The sequence below is a fragment of the Choloepus didactylus genome, chromosome 10 (genome assembly GCF_015220235.1).
Source record: "Choloepus didactylus isolate mChoDid1 chromosome 10, mChoDid1.pri, whole genome shotgun sequence".
NCBI classification, from domain to species: Eukaryota; Metazoa; Chordata; class Mammalia; order Pilosa; family Megalonychidae; genus Choloepus; species Choloepus didactylus.
This window is the reverse complement of record NC_051316.1, coordinates 53,538,656-53,556,635: the sequence shown is the minus strand read 5'-3', so window position 1 is coordinate 53,556,635 and position 17,980 is coordinate 53,538,656. Positions and strand designations below refer to the sequence as shown.

Below are 17,980 nucleotides of genomic sequence, written 5' to 3'. Positions count from 1 at the left end.
TTATTATGTCACTCTAATAAGAGATGATCCAGATTCCTTTCCATTTGGGTCCTCTACTTCTTTTTGACATATTTATTTAGGATTTTAAAAAGCACTAGATGCTTACTTTATGGTCCCAATTCTTTCTTTCTAGCCTGCAGTATTTGATCGGTCTGGCACCTCCATGTATTGCTCAACCCAAGCCATTGGAGGTCATCTTAGACCTACTCATCTCTCATCCTGCAAATCCAATCCCTCCCTAAGCCTTGTTAATTCTACCTCCTGGATACTTTTTGGATGATCCCTCTCTGTCAGTCAGAAAGAGAGACAGAGTACCACCTCCAGGGGAAGAGTCTCACCACATGGAGGGTGGCACGAGTGTGCCCATGCCTGCCACCAGGAAAGCAGTCCTAGAATTCCAACCCACTCCATGGTTCAGGTGTCGGGGTTACCAGCAAAACCATGACTCAAATAGGCAATGGATGGAAAAATGTATTACAGAGAGGAGAGACAAAGCAAAGTCAGCTTCATTAGTGGGCATCAGTCCTCCACGGCCAGCAGGGAGATGTTCTACACTCAGCTCCCCTCTTTTATGTGTGTGCCTTAGGTAATGGAGTAACCCATTCCATCTCTGCTGGAAACAGATACAGGAGGTGGTGGGAAGGGAGCCTGATGTCAGAGAACATGCATACTTTAGCCATCCTGTCTCCAGTGAATGTTTACATAGGCTCAGAGGCTCAGGACAAAGGGGAAGGGACGTACTGGCCAGCAGGCTGTCTCTGCTAGGGGATGTGTTTTATCTCTAGGCTTTCCCGAGAAGGGAGTCAGCTTACATTCTCCATCCACGCTAGGTGCCAGGCTGGCACGTCTGGTCCCAAGCACAGGTTTACTTGGGTGACAGAGAAAGGTGGCAGGTGGTGCTAGGACTGTCCTCTACCCACGCCCTCCTTTCTGCCATTCCACTGCCATCACTTTACTTCAGCTCTCATCATTTCTCTATACCATAGCAGAGTCTCCTCACTGGTGTTTTTACCTCATAGTCTTGCTTCCCTCTGTCTACCTTCCATCTGTCTGGGTACAGGACATAGACCTTGAAATCATCCACAAATCCCTTCTTCTTTCATCCTACATCTGATTTACTAACAGATCCTACAGAGTCTTCCTTCAAATGTATCCAGAAAACTGACTACTTTGCATCACCTCCACTGCTTCCATTTTAGCCTGAGCCATTATCATCTCTTGTATTGATTTTTACAGAAATCATATAACTGGTTTCTGTGATTCTGACCTTACCTTCTTCCTACAGTTGACTCTCAACACAGCAGTCACAGTGATTCTTTAAAAGTATAAGTCAATTAATGTCTTCTTAAAATCTCCCCATTTTACTCAGAGTAAAATCCAAAGTCCTTCCAATAGCCCAGGCAAGAGGGACCTCTCTCTTGGGCCCCAGGCTTTAGAGGACCCCATTCTAGCCATGCGCCCCCCTCCCCACAGGGTGGTGTTTGCAGGATAAGTGTCATCTGGAGCCCTTATTTTCCCCAGTTACACTCTGAATCCTTGAGACACTGGAATTATCTGCCCAAATGGCCCTGAGCCTGCTTCCAGATCCACCTCCCCAGGGATGGAACCATGCTACCAGAGGGGTTAGCTCTGTACCCCATCACTTCCTGAATGAGATTGCCTTGTGTAAAATTATGACATTACCAACCCCCGCTCCAGCATTCTAAATTCCCCTTATCCATCTCTTTTTTTCTCCAAAGCACTCATTACCATCTAACATACCACAATAATTTACTTGTTTATTACATTTATTGGCTGTCATCTTCCATAAGAATATAAGCACCAGGAGGGCAGGGATTTTGTCTGTTATGCTTACTGCATTGCCTCCAGCTCCTAGCACAATATCTGGCATGAAATAGGCACTCACTTCATATTTGTAGAATGAATTACCTCTTTATCTAGCAGGCAAAATGATCTCCTGAATAATCACATCTGACCAAGTCACTCCTGCTTAAAAGAGTTCAACAGCTCCTGGCATTTACAAGATACCGTTCTCCTTAGCCTGGCCTGCAAAACCTTTCCTGGTTTGGCCTCTTCTGCTGCAGCCACGTAGAAATACACATGCTTTCCTTGCATAGGATCTCACTTTGAAAGTTTTAAGCACACTAAAATGTAATTTTATTTGTTCTAATCTTATTTTTCCTCTACCCCAGTTTCTTCATGAACTTGTGAAAATTGTATTGCATCATACAGATCTCTTTAAGTGGTCTTACACTCTTCCATATTCAACAGAAGCACAGAAGCCTCTCCTAACTGCCTTAGGCTGTTCCTCCTGCCTGCTACTCGCCTCTGTTGTAGTACTTAACACTTTAATTTGTTATACTGTCTTCCCTTGTAGAACAAGAGCTCTTTGTACCTAATTAGGTCCTCATAAATGTTTGCTGAATGGACAAATAAATGAGTGCTTGCATGCATGACAATTTAGCATCATACTCAGGAATCTGAGACAACTGGCTCCTAGTTAGCGCCTTTCTCTATTGGAGAAACAGAAACCTTAATTTGTTAATGTTGGCCCAACTTAAGAAAGAACTTTCCATCAATTAGAGCCACTTAGAATGGAATGAGTTACTAATGGGGTGGGGAGGTCACCATACCCAGAACTGTTTAAACAAGGGATGCATGTTGCAGCAAGTTTCCACATGTGATGAAAGTTGTCCCTTTTCAACAGTAAGATTCATTTAAAGGTTGTTTAGCCAGAAAAAATGTTTCCAGAGATATCTCAAGACCCTCATCAACCTCTCTCAAAACCCTAGGCAATCTGGATAAGACTCCAGGCTTCTGAGTTTCTTAGGAGAACCATTTTCTGAAAGAGAAAGTTCTTGGAGCCTTTAAGGTAGTGAAGTGCGAACTCCTTTATACCTAGGCAGGCAAGGCCAGAGTTTATTTAGAGAAGCAATGGATCACAGTGCCAAAATTAATGAACTCATCGCCTCTTTGACAGAGCATCCAAGCGTAAAGCACACATGTGGCCAAATGAGCCTTGTGATGACTTCTCTAAGAGATGAAATGAACATGTTCAAACAATCATGTCACCTCTTTCATCTCCCCTTTTAAAATTCACTTTAGTTTTGGATATAACTATGTTAATCTATTCTTGCTCAGTCATTTGTTTTCATCTTAATTATATGCTCCTTGGGTACGTGTTTGTTTCTTTTGCTGGAGAGTTTCTATCAAGCACAGGATGCTTATCTTAGCTATCTTTAGATGATGCAAGATGGCCTCTTAGCGATTTGCAACATGAGAGGAAAAGTCGTTTTTAATCAAATGATCAATGTAGCTGAATTCCTTAATTTCTGGGTAATTCTTAACAGATTTCTGGGTAATTCTGCCTGTTTCAGAATGTTGTGTGATTGAGGTCAAATCATGATCTGAAACTGAGCAGAGTGGGATAAGATCTAAGATGGCTACAGAGGAAGGAAAGAGTCAGAAAGGTCCCTTTCAGTCAGAAGATGCTCAGGCTTGAGGGTGAGGAGCCCCAGCTACTCTTTTCAGATTTGTGGGACACCCTGCTCAGATTGCTGCCCTGCTTTTGCTCCCACCTAGACCACCAGGAAGCTGCTTGTCCTGGTGGCAGGGCGGTAGAGGGGAAAGAGTACTGAGGTAGGCAATGGAGACATGACTTCTGGTTCTTGTTTTATCCCTGATGCCTCAGAGACTCACTCCCCCCTCAATACAAAAGAAGGGAGTGAACAAGATGATTTATTTCCAAGGTCTCTACCATGCATTATCTATGCAACTATTGGCCTTAAAGGTGAATTTCAACCATTTTTTTCCCAACATGATAGGTAATGTTCGTGTGTACCATACAACCAGATTTTGATTAACCATGAGCATGTTGAACTTTTAAGATATTAAAGCATGATTATTTGTAATTACCACAGCTATCACTGGCATGTGAGTAACAGTTGATCACTAGGGTTTAAAGGTAAAGGTAAGATATGTAAGACTTGTCTTATTCTAGGTGAAATCTCCTTTTACTTCCTCCCCTCTAAAAGACATTTTAGAAAGTGAGAGAAAATGACATCATGGAGATAATAAATAATAAACTCTAACTTATAAATGTGTGTATATATATGTATGTGGACAATAATATCAAGCCAAACTTTGGATAATTTAAGTACTTTATTATTAGTAACACAAAACAATATGGGGAGAAGTTCAGCCTTTGCTGCCCGGTCTCTGACAGAGCCAGTCACCAGAAGTGAGACGTTTGGCCATGTTCTCATCTAGGGAGAAGAGGACCTGAGAAAACACCAAGGGTTTGTGGATACTTTCAATGGAAGGTTCCTACTTCTATGAACAGTCTTTTCTTCTTTGTTTTTTTCTTTTTCCTCTATTGCTATCCCTGCCCAAGAAATTAAGCTCCATCTATTTAATTTTATTCCTTGCAATGCCCCCATTCCCTAAAAGTTCCTGAAACAAGGTAGGGCCTCATTAATATTTGTTAAATGACTAAATTGTGCTCCTGTGGGTCCAACAGCCTTGAATGGTCCTGATATAATAACCCCTTCTGACATGGTAATATTGGGAGGGGGTAGAAACTGGAAATACCAAGTTCTCTAAGATCTGGGTCTCATGACCAAACCACAGGCAGTGAACAGAAATGTGTGTGGGTCCTTAGACAAGGTATGTGAAAAAAGACTTTGTAAATGGTAAAGCATTCTTCACATTCATTGCCATTATTACTTATGATGATGACTGATGATCTTTGGTTTAAAAGTCCCTTAATTCCGAATATGACCATTCCTTTCACTATTCCCACTAAGATCTCACCTGGTAAAAGTCTATCAATCTTTAAGACTCATGCAGGGCCACCTCCTTCATGAATCATTCCCTGAAGCTCCCATGCAAGCATCTGCAGAACTGTTGTACCTCTCAAGGAACTTTGAGTAATATTGCATTTAGTGGCTTATGCCCAATTACTCTCCCTCATAGACTTTTGTCTCTTAATCTGCTTATTTCTACATGAGAGGTACTGGGCACAAATTTATTCAACTGTATTAGGAAGCTGTATCTTTCTAGAGAAGTGAAGAAAACATCCATAAATCTGAGAAGGGGTTTGTGAGTAAAAAAAGAGGCAAGCTTTTCCCAGAAAAATTTGCAAGAGGATAAAAAAATTCCAGTAGGTGCTAGCAGTTTCACTTCTTGACTGCTATAAGCCTAGTTTCGTGCCATTTCTATCGCCCGTCAAAATCTATTTGAGAACTGACAGATGAAAGGAAATGTGTGATGCCTCAGTAATGTACAGAGCTTTTAATCACTTTCTTCTTTTGTTGATTCAAAACACTTACTCAGTATTTACTATGTGCTAGGCTCTGGTGTATAGAGATGAATATGACACAGTCAAGGCTTTCAAGGAATTCTCTGGTCTGTTGAATAACTAAGGAATAGATATTCTATGGAAATGTCACAAGAATTCCAGAAAATGATTCATTTGAGTAATAATAATTATCATAAAAGATCATGTTTGCAAAGCACGTAATTCTTTATTGTCAGTCTTAACTCACTGGACTTTCTTTTCCTATGTATCTAGCACAGCCTGGACGCCTACAAAGACCTCGATGACTACTCATCAAATTGAATTGAAATACCTGAATTAACCACTCTTTCAGAGCACAGTGGCTGAGACAGGGATAGTAAGTAGCAATTACCTTTGTCCATTACCTTTGGGCAAGTAATGCAGTTTGCCCCCGGCCCTACCAATCCCTATTGATTTGTACCCAGCTGGATTCATACTCTGTTTTGTGTTTTTGGTTTTTATTTTTTATTTTTTGGCAGATAAATTTTTATTTTACTGAATTATTGATCTATATAATTGCTGAGGCCACTATGTACAGAGAATAGAGGGGGCACTTTACTTCTTGGTCTCTTCCTCCTTGGACAGTCTTGATAATCTCCTCCTTCCTGGCCTGGAGCCTCTCCTCAGGGCGCTTGCTGCCTTGGTCTTAGACCTGCCAACCCCAGCTTGGTGCTTTCAGCTTGAGGATGTTTCATGGGAACCTGCTTGTTCTTCACTGTCATGTACCAGCTGTGGCAGTCAATCTTCTTAGATTCACATATCTTCTGAGCAGTCGGGGCAGAATTCTCATCCTCCTCATCCAGGTTCCCTTCTCAGGCGCTCAAGCCTTGGCAGTACCCTTTCGCCTACCCATGCCCATATGCCCATCCTTCCGGCAGGCCGAGGGGCTTTTGCAGCATCCAGCCCGTGAATGGACCGTCACAGGCTTGCAGGTGTTCAGCCCATCTTTGATCAGCTTGCAAATCTGCTGACCACAGTTGGCTTTGGTGATTTCATTGGGCTCGCTGGAGTCCAACCAGACCTTCTTTTTGCCATAGTGTAGGATGCTGGGGGCGAGCCTCTTCTGAAGCCTGAGCACACTCATGGTCATTGCAGCAGGACCGGAAGGAAAGAACTTGCTAAGGCTGGGCCCCTCCCATTACCTGACCATACAGTTTTATACCAATCAATCATTATAGGCATCTGAGATTTCAGGGAGTCTTAGAGCTAAGCTTTCAAAGGTGGATGAGTGAAGATGGCAGACTGGTGAGCTGTATGTTTTAGTTACTCCTCCAGGAAAGTAGGTAAAAAGCCAGGAACTGCGTGGACTGGACACCACAGAGCAATCTGTCTTTGGGCATACTTCATACAACACTCATGAAAACGTGGAACTGCTGAGATCAGCGAAATCTGTAAGTTTTTGCGGCCAGGGGACCCGCGCCCCTCCCTGCCAGGCTCAGTCCCGGGGGAGGAGGGGCTGTCAGCTCCAGGAAGGAGAAGGGAGAATTGCAGTGGCTGCTCTCATCGGAAACTCATTCTACTGATTCAAACTCCAACCATAGATAGACTGAGGCCAGACACCAGAGACTCTGAGAGCAGCCAGCCCAGCAGAGAGGAGACGGGCATAGAAGGAAAACAACACGAGAAGCTCCAAAGTAAAAGCAGAGGATTTTTGGAGTTCTGGTGAACACAGAAAGGGGAAGGGCGGAGATCAGGCCTTGAGGCGCATATGCAAATCCCGAAGCAAGGCTGATCTCTCTGCCCAGGGCACCTTTCCTTAATGGCCCTGGTTGCTTTGTCTATTAGCATTTCAATAACCCATTAGATCTCTGAGGAGGGCCGTTTTTTTTTTTTTTTTTTTTTTTTAAAATCCTTTTTGCTTTTTCTAAAACAATTACTCTAACAAGCTCAATACAGAAAACTTCAAAGAATTGAAATTTGGGCACGTCAAGTCAAGAGCAGAACTAAGAGAGCTCTGAGACAAAAGGCAATAATCCAGTGGCTGAGAAAATTCACTAAACAACACAACTTCCCAAGAAAAGGGGGGTGTCCGCTCACAGCCACCATCCTGGTGGACAGGAAACACTCCTGCCCATCGCCAGCCCCATAGCCCAGAGCTGCCCCAGACAACCCAGTGTGACGGAAGTGCTTCAAATAACAGGCACACACCACAAAACTGGGCGTGGACATTAGCCTTCCCTGCAACCTCAGCTGAATGTCCCAGAGCTGGGAAGGGGGAGCAGTGTGAATTAACAGAGCCCCATTCAGCCATCATTTGAGCAGACTGGGAGCCTCCCAACACAGCCCAGCAGCCCAGAACTGCCCTGGGGGGACGGCACTCACCTGTGACATAGCACAGTCATCCCTCAACAGAGGACCCGGGGTGCACAGCCTGGAAGAGGGGCCCACTTGCAAGTCTCAGGAGCCATACGCCAATACCAAAGACTTGTGGGTCAGTGGCAGAGACAAACTGTGGCAGGACTGAACTGAAGGATTAGACTATTGCAGTAGCTTTAAAACTCTAGGATCATCAGGGAGATTTGATTGTTAGGGCCACCCCCCCTCCCCGACTGCCCAGAAACACGCCCCACATACAGGGCAGGCAACACCAACTACACACGCAAGCTTGGGACACCAATTGGGCCCCACAAGACTCACTCCCCCACTCACCAAAAAGGCTAAGCAGGGGAGATCTGGCTTGTGGAGAACAGGTGGCTCGTGGACGCCACCTGCTGGTTAGTTAGAGAAAGTGTACTCCACGAAGCTGTAGATCTGATAAATTAGAGATAAGGACTTCAACTGGTCTACAAACCCTAAAAGACCCCTATCAAGGACAGCAAATGCCACGAGGCCAAAAACAACAGAAAATTATAAAGCATATGAAAAAACCAGACGATATGGATAACCCAAGCCCAAGCACCCAAATCAAAAGACCAGAAGAGACACACCTAGAGCAGCTACTCAAAGAACTAAAGATGAACAATGAGACCCTAGTACGGGATATGAAGGAAATCAAGAAGACCCTAGAAGAGCATAAAGAAGACATTGCAAGACTAAATAAAAAATGGATGATCTTATGGAAATTAAAGAAACTGTTGACCAAATTAAAAAGATTCTGGACACTCATAGTACAAGACTAGAGGAAGTTGAACAACGAATCAGTGACCTGGAAGATGACAGAATGGAAAATGAAAGCATAAAAGAAAGAATGGGGAAAAAAATTGAAAAACTCGAAATGGACCTCAGGGATATGATAGATAATATGAAACGTCCGAATATAAGACTCATTGGTGTCCCAGAAGGGGAAGAAAAGGGTAAAGGTCTAGGAAGAGTATTCAAAGAAATTGTTGGGGAAAACTTCCCAAATCTTCTAAACAACATAAATACACAAATCATAAATGCTCAGCGAACTCCAAATAGAATAAATCCAAAAAACCCACTCCGAGACATATACTGATCACACTGTCAAACATAGAAGAGAAGGAGCAAGTTCTGAAAGCAGCAAGAGAAAAGCAATTCACCACATACAAAGGAAACAGCATAAGACTAAGTAGTGACTACTCAGCAGCCACCATGGAGGCGAGAAGGCAATGGCACGATATATTTAAAATTCTGAGAGAGAGGAATTTCCAGCCAAGAATACTTTATCCAGCAAAGCTCTCCTTCAAATTTGAGGGAGAGCTTAAATTTTTCACAGACAAAGAAATGCTGAGAGAATTTGCTAATAAGAGACCTGCCCTACTGGAGATACTAAAGGGAGCCCTACAGACAGAGAAACAAAGACAGGACAGAGAGACTTGGAGAAAGGTTCAGTACTAAAGAGATTCGGTATGGGTACAATAAAGGATATTAATAGAGAGAGGGAAAAATATGGCAAACATAATCCAAAGGATAAGATGGCCGATTCAAGAAATGCCTTCACGGTTTTAACGTTGAATGTAAATGGATTAAACTCCCCAATTAAAAGATATAGATTCGCAGAATGGATCAAAAAAATGAACCATCAATATGTTGCATACAAGAGACTCATCTTAGACACAGGGACACAAAGAAATTGAAAGTGAAAGGATGGAAAAAAATATTTCATGCAAGCTACAGCCAAAAGAAAGCAGGTGTAGCAATATTAATCTCAGATAAAATAGACTTCAAATGCAGGGATGTTTTGAGAGACAAAGAAGGCCACTACATACTAATAAAAGGGGCAATTCAGCAAGAAGAAATAACAATCGTAAATGTCTATGCACCCAATCAAGGTGCCACAAAATACATGAGAGAAACATTGGCAAAACTAAAGGAAGCAATTGATGTTTCCACAATAATTGTGGGAGACTTCAACACATCACTCTCTCCTATAGATAGATCAACCAGACAGAAGACCAATAAGGAAATTGAAAACCTAAACAATCTGATAAATGAATTAGATTTAACAGACATCTACAGGACATTACATCCCAAATCACCAGGATACACATACTTTTCTAGTGCTCACGGAACTTTCTCCAGAATAGATCATATGCTGGGACATAAAACAAGCCTCAATAAATTTAAAAAGATTGAAATTATTCAAAGCACATTCTCTGACCACAATGGAATACAATTAGAAGTCAATAACCATCAGAGACTTAGAAAATTCACAAATACCTGGAGGTTAAACAACACACTCCTAAACAATCAGTGGGTTAAAGAAGAAATAGCAAGAGAAATTGCTAAATATATAGAGACGAATGAAAATGAGAACACAACATACCAAAACCTATGGGATGCAGCAAAAGCAGTGCTAAGGGGGAAATTTATAGCACTAAACGCATATATTAAAAAGGAAGAAAGAGCCAAAATCAAAGAACTAATGGATCAACTGAAGAAGCTAGAAAATGAACAGCAAACCAATCCTAAACCAAGTAGAAGAAAAGAAATAACAAGGATTAAAGCAGAAATAAATGACATAGAGAACAAAAAAACAATAGAAAGGATAAATATCACCAAAAGTTGGTTCTTTGAGAAGATCAACAAGATTGACAAGCCCCTAGCTAGACTGACAAAATCAAAAAGAGAGAAGACCCATATAAACAAAATAATGAATGAAAAAGGTGACATAACTGCAGATCCTGAAGAAATTAAAAAAACTATAAGAGGATATTATGAACAACTGTATGGCAACAAACTGGATAATGTAGAAGAAATGGACAATTTCCTGGAAACATATGAACAACCTAGACTGACCAGAGAAGAAATAGAAGACCTCAACCAACCCATCACAAGCAAAGAGATCCAATCAGTCATCAAAAATCTTCCCACAAATAAATGCCCAGGGCCAGATGGCTTCACAGGGGAATTCTACCAAACTTTCCAGAAAGAACTGACACCAATCTTACTCAAACTCTTTCAAAACATTGAAAAAAATGGAACACTACCTAACTCATTTTATGAAGCTAACATCAATCTAATACCAAAACCAGGCAAAGATGCTACAAAAAAGGAAAACTACCGGCCAATCTCCCTAATGAATATAGATGCAAAAATCCTCAACAAAATACTTGCAAATCGAATCCAAAGACACATTAAAAAAATCATACACCATGACCAAGTGGGGTTCATTCCAGGCATGCAAGGATGGTTCAACATCAGAAAAACAATCAATGTATTACAACACATTAAAAACTCGAAAGGGAAAAATCAATTGATCATCTCAATAGATGCTGAAAAAGCATTTGACAAAATCCAACATCCCTTTTTGATAAAAACACTTCAAAAGGTAGGAATTGAAGGAAACTTCCTCAACATGATAAAGAGCATATATGAAAAACCCACAGCCAGCATAGTACTCAATGGTGAGAGACTGAAAGCCTTCCCTCTAAGATCAGGAACAAGACAAGGATGCCCGCTGTCACCGCTGTTATTCAACATTGTGCTGGAAGTGCTAGCCAGGGCAATCCGGCAAGACAAAGAAATAAAAGGCATCCAAATTGGAAAAGAAGAAGTAAAACTGTCATTGTTTGCAGATGATATGATCTTATATCTAGAAAACCCTGAGAAATCAACGATACACCTACTAGAGCTAATAAACAAATTTAGCAAAGTAGCGGGATACAAGATTAATGCACATAAGTCAGTAATGTTTCTATATGCTAGAAATGAACAAACTGAAGAGACACTCAAGAAAAAGATACCATTTTCAATAGCAACTAAAAAATCAAGTACCTAGGAATCAACTTAACCAAAGATGTAAAAGACCTATACAAAGAAAACTACATAACTCTACTAAAAGAAATAGAAGGGGACCTTAAAAGATGGAAAAATATTCCATGTTCATGGATAGGAAGGCTAAATGTCATTAAGATGTCAATTCTACCCAAACTCATCTACAGATTCAATGCAATCCCAATCAAAATTCCAACAACCTACTTTGCAGACTTGGAAAAGCTAGTTATCAAATTTATTTGGAAAGGGAAGATGCCTCGAATTGCTAAAGACACTCTAAAAAAGAAAAACGAAGTGGGAGGACTTACACTCCCTGACTTTGAAGCTTATTATAAAGCCACAGTTGCCAAGACAGCATGGTACTGGCACAAAGATAGACATATAGATCAATGGAATCGAATTGAGAATTCAGAGATAGACCCTCAGATCTATGGCCGACTGATCTTTGATAAGGCCCCCAAAGTCACCGAACTGAGCCATAATGGTCTTTTCAACAAATGGGGCTGGGAGAGTTGGATATCCATATCCAAAAGAATGAAAGAGGACCCCTACCTCACCCCCTACACAAAAATTAACTCAAAATGGACCAAAGATCTCAATATAAAAGAAAGTACCATAAAACTCCTAGAAGATAATGTAGGAAAACATCTTCAAGACCTTGTATTAGGAGGCCACTTCCTAGACTTTACACCCAAAGCACAAGCAACAAAAGAGAAAATAGATAAATGGGAACTCCTCAAGCTTAGAAGTTTCTGCACCTCAAAGGAATTTCTCAAAAAGGTAAAGAGGCAGCCAACTCAATGGGAAAAAATTTTTGGAAACCATGTATCTGACAAAAGACTGATATCTTGCATATACAAAGAAATCCTACAACTCAATGACAATAGTACAGACAGCCCAATTATAAAATGGGCAAAAGATATGAAAAGACAGTTCTCTGAAGAGGAAATACAAATGACCAAGAAACACATGAAAAAATGTTCAGCTTCACTAGCTATTAGAGAGATGCAAATTAAGACCACAATGAGATACCATCTAACACCGGTTAGAATGGCTGCCATTAAACAAACAGGAAACTACAAATGCTGGAGGGGATGTGGAGAAATTGGAACTCTTATTCATTGTTGGTGGGACTGTATAATGGTTCAGCCACTCTGGAAGTCAGTCTGGCAGTTCCTTAGAAAACTAGATATAGAGCTACCATTCGATCCAGCGATTGCACTCCTCGGTATATACCCGGAAGATCGGAAAGCAGTGACACGAACAGATATCTGCACGCCAATGTTCATAGCAGCATTATTCACAATTGCCAAGAGATGGAAACAACCCAAATGTCCTTCAACAGATGAGTGGATAAATAAAATGTGGTATATACACACGATGGAATACTACGCGGCAGTAAGAAGGAACGATCTGGTGAAACATATGACAACATGGATGAACCTTGAAGACATAATGCTGAGCGAAATAAGCCAGGCACAAAAAGAGAAATATTATATGCTACCACTAATGTGAACTTTGAAAAATGTAAAACAAATGGTTTATAATGTAGAATGTAGGGGAACTAGCAGTAGAGAGCAATTAAGGAAGGGGGAACAATAATCCAGGAAGAACAGATAAGCTATTTAACGTTCTGGGGATGCCCAGAAATGACTATGGTCTGTTAATTTCTGATGGTTGTAGTAGGAACAAGTTCACTGAAATGTTGCTATATTATGTAACTTTCTTGGGGTAAAGTAGGAACATGTTGGAAGTTAAGCAGTTATCTTAGGTTAGTTGTCTTTTTCTTACTCCCTTGCTATGGTCTCTTTGAAATGCTCTTTTATTGTATGTTTGTTTTCTTTTTAACTTTTTTTTTCATACAGGTGATTTGAAAAAAGAAGGGAAAGTTAAAAAAAAAAAAAAAAAAAAAAAAAAAAAGATGTAGTGCCCCCTTGAGGAGCCTGTGGAGAATGCAGGGGTATTCGCCTACCCCACCTCCATGGTTGCTAACATGACCACAGACATAGGGGACTGGTGGTTTGATGGGTTGAGCCCTCTACCATAAGTTTTACCCTTGGGAAGACGGTTGCTGCAAAGGAGAGGCTAGGCCTCCCTATATTTGTGCCTAAGAGTCTCCTCCTGAATGCCTCTTTGTTGCTCAGATGTGGCCCTCTCTCTCTGGCTAAGCCAACTTGAAAGGTGAAATCACTGCCCTCCCCCCTACGTGGGACCAGACACCCAGGGAAGTGAATCTCCCTGGCAACGTGGAATATGACTCCCAGGGAGGAATGTAGACCTGGCACCGTGGGACGGAGAACATCTTCTTGACCAAAAGGGGGATGTGAAAGGAAATGAAATAAGCTTCAGTGGCAGAGAGATTCCAAAAGGAGCCGAGAGGTCACTCTGGTGGGCACTCTTATGCACACTTTAGACAACCCTTTTTAGGTTCTAAAGAATTGGGGTAGCTGGTGGTGGATACCTGAAACTATCAAACTACAACCCAGAACCCATGAATCTCGAAGACAGTTGTATAAAAATGTAGCTTATGAGGGGTGACAATGGGTTTGGGAAAGCCATAAGGACCAAACACCACTTTGTCTAGTTTATGGATGGATGTGTAGAAAAGTAGGGGAAGGAAACAAACAGACAAAGGTACCCAGTGTTCTTTTTTACTTCAATTGCTCTTTTTCACTCTAATTATTATTCTTGTTATTTTTGTGTGTGTGCTAATGAAGGTGTCAGGGATTGATTTAGGTGATGAATGTACAACTATGTAATGGTACTGTAAACAATCGAAAGTACAAAAAAAAAAAAAAAAAAAAAAAAAAAAAAAAAAAAAAAGGTGGATGAGTAACCTTTCAATATAATTATTTGGTCCTTAAACCATCTGCAGCATAGGTAAATGACTGTAGCCTCAAGATGCTATGCTACTTAATTTAATGGGGCATTTAAGTTCAAGTTGCATCTCAATTTTTTTGTCAGTAACATCGAACCCCCCTTTTTGCAAGTCATTGTATTGGGCTCTGGGGGATTCATAGGAGGATTCATTTAAGAAAGTTTCCCTGACCTTAAAGTTATTATAACATGGTGGTTAGAGGGTTAAACTCCCATGGAACTAGTGTAAAAGAAGTGATAAAAATTCCAAAACCTTGGAAATTAACTGGAGGAAGGGAGACTCCCTAGAGGGGTGAGATTTGAACTTGGCCTTGGAAGCTCTGGTAGGATTTGGAGAGTTGAAGCTACTGGTGGTTGAGGGTGGGGGTTAGGGAGCACTGCAGGTGGCCTTGAAGCAAAGTCTCAGAGGTAGAAACACCACAGGGCACACAGGATGTGTTGAGGACACATGGAACTGACTAACTTGGCTGGAAATATAGGTTGAGACAAGAATATCAATGGCCTATTGTCAGGCAGAGCTGCCAATGGGGACATAGCGACAGACACTCAAAAACTGAGGGGCAAGATCAAAGGAGTACTTGGAAAAGATTGAGTTGTTTTTTTTTTTAGGATAGAATGTGGGGGTGGGGATTGAAGTCCAGCCACAGAATTAGAGGTCATTGTATTCATCTAGGTGTTTGGTAACAGAGCCTGATTTAAAGTCAGAAAGGGGAAGAAAGAGAGAGGAAGGAGAAACTTACTATAAAACAATTGACAGGACAATTGACAAAACAATTGACAATTGATCAGCCACACAGGAAAAAAAAGGAGAAGCAACCAGGTTGACTGTGGTTTTGAGGCCAGACTATCAAGATAATGTTGGTACAACTAAAAAGCAAAAACAAAAAAGGAAACGTAAGATCAGGAGCTGATTTTAGGGAGGAGACAATAAATTGGGTTTCAGACATTGGGTAATGCAAAGCATTCAAGAAAAATACAGAGTTTGGGAGATAATTTAGGACTAGAGATGAAGATAAAGAAGTAATTTCAAATATGGAAATGTAGTTGCTATTGGAAAATAAATGAACTCTCTAAGGGGAGAAAATAAAAAGAGAGATTAGAAAGTAAAGGACTGAACTCTGAGAAATGGAAAGAAGGAGTAGTGGACCAATGAAGAAGGCAGAGAAGAGGTGGTCAGAAGGATGCCACCACAGTGGTATCTTGGAGACCAAGGTAGGAAATTCCTAAGGTGCAGAAGTGGCTAATAATTGGTTGGAGAGAACAAGAACTGTGAATCAACTCCTAGAGGTGTTACAGAGGGCTGGACAGCATCAGAAATGACTGGGGCTAGATAATCTTTCAGATTCCTTTATCCATCTGGGATTTTTTTGAGTTGATTTGGAGGTTAGGAGAACACAAATGACCTGGGGGAGTAGAGCAGAGTATACCACGTTGAGGTCAGACAGCAATTGCTTCATTGCAGGGTAAGCCAAGTATGCAACTAGCAAGGCATGCAATGTATTTGAACATTGGCATGTGGAATAAAAACAACACATAGCAATCTATGGTTTGCTGTCCAGTGCATTGCAAAGCAGATCACCTGTGAAGCATGACCCATAATACTGTCTCTGAGGACATTTGCACCACCCCTTTCTCAAATAAACCCTAGAACGTCCCTGTATATTACACAAACATTTCATTTCTGAACTTCACCTGCAACTTCATCAAATATGTTGTCAACAATCCAACAAGCAACCCATGGGCACTTATGAGTGCTACCAGGACTGTGCTAGGCATTTGGGATTCATAGTATCTAAAAGGTGTGGTCCTTGCTCATTGAGGGCTCCAGTTTAATGGAAAGACTCAGAGAGGAGAAATCTGGGGAGGAGACAAGCAGAGAACAGTAGACAAGGAAGATCATACTGAGAGTGAGAGCTCAGGTAATGAACGTGAACAGACCAAATTCCAACTGGCAAGAGTGGCAATTTATCTTGTTCATCCACTCATAGAAGCTCAGGTTTGGAAAGGAACTCAGAGAACATCCATGTCAATCAGTACTTGCCTCTTGATACAATTGTCCGATTACTGCCCACACAGAATATTCTTACTCTGTTTTTTTGTCAATTTGTGTGTATCATTCCCTTCCACAGAAACATAGAATTCCAGGTAAGAAGTCCCAATTACTAAGTAATTTCATTCAAACTCCACCTCTCTCTACTTCCATCCCATTGCACATGATACATGATTCTACTGCCATCTCTCTTTTACTCTGTGGATTCAGATGGCAAGCAATAATATCAACAATCATAGTTTTCTTTAATTTTGCTACCCTTTCTCTTATCATTTTAATCTGGAAAAATAAGCCTTTTAGTAGGCTTCAAATCATTCTGTTGCCAAATAACGGTTGCCTGCATTATAAGTTAACAAGGTAATAATGCTCCCACCCCCAACAGCTGATTCCTGGAACACACTTTGTAAACAGTCTGGACTGCTGACTGCTTCATTAAGTGAACAGAATCACAAATAGATGTTTGTTGTAGGAAAGTAAATTTTTAACTTCTTAACCATTAATCCTCCCCAAACCATTAATCCTCCAAATAGTCTAGAGACTATTTCAAGAGAGGTTAACTTTTTCTACAGTGCACACTTCTCATGCAGAAAATATCTCACCTAATAAAACTGCCCAACAAGAATAATAAGCGTAGGGATAAGCAAGTGAAATCCTACTCTGCTGGACAGGAGGGAATTAGCTTGTTTGTGCCTTTAACCATATTCCCCACTTCGATTATTCCAGGCAGAGTTTCTCCTGGCTTACATGATGTGGAGAGAAGGTGTGCCCACACATCCCCCACCGTGGAAGCCTCATCGCAGTCTACGACACAAACTCGCACAACACAATAAAATCTCAACCCACTAGATACTCACATCAGGATTTGGCACAGCTCCTCTGGTCAAGATAAAAAAAGAAAACAACGCAGTGAACATTTGCTGTTTCTGTCAGATTGCCTCATAGAAGCCAGCTAAGCACATAGACAAAACAAAAAAACACAAGCAGTAGCTCCAACCGAGGCTTCTTCCTTGCTGGCAGAGGAACTTATGAGTAAGGGTGACAAACACTCTCAGGTTTTGGAGTTAAGGTACATTGAGCAAGAGAAGAAAAGATGTGGTCATCTCAGTCCAGCTCAGGCTTTCCTGTAATATGGGTAATTCAAACCAGAACTAGTTCTGGGGAACTGACTGAAATCCGGCTGATTGGAAGTTTTGGTTTTACTTTCAGCATTGCTTCTCTGCATGCAGGTACCCCTTAAAATCTGTCCTTGGTGAAGCAAGTGAACAATTAGGAGTAGGGGAAAGGGAGGGAAAGAAGACACCAGCTGGTCCTAGATATGAGCCAGGAATTTTACATAGGTAGCTCATTTCATTTGCAGAGTTACTTGTGGTCTAGACCCATAAAATGCTAGACCCATTTTAAACACGAGAAAACAGAGTCGAGCTCAAGCAGCCTTTCCTTAATTGCCTGGCTGCATTCGAACCGAGGTTTTTCAGTGGTGAGACTAAAACCGGGAGGAAAGAAAAGGCCAACCTGAGTGCAAGTCAGGATAACCAACC

The 17,980-nt window shown here is 41.2% G+C and overlaps 1 protein-coding gene and 1 pseudogene across 8 annotated transcripts in view; both read right to left on the bottom strand.

Moving 5' to 3' along the window:
• PDCD1LG2 (programmed cell death 1 ligand 2) overlaps nt 1-17,461 on the bottom strand; it is a 139,888-nt gene extending 122,427 nt beyond the window's left edge. For all 8 annotated transcript variants that reach the window (XR_005210621.1, XR_005210623.1, XR_005210625.1 and 5 more), the window contains exon 1: nt 17,297-17,461. The gene's annotated coding sequence lies outside the window, so the exon portion shown is untranslated. The remainder of the gene's footprint in view (nt 1-17,296) is intronic.
• LOC119504761 lies at nt 4,309-6,562 on the bottom strand (annotated as a pseudogene).
• Nucleotides 17,462-17,980: the final 519 nt, after the last annotated feature.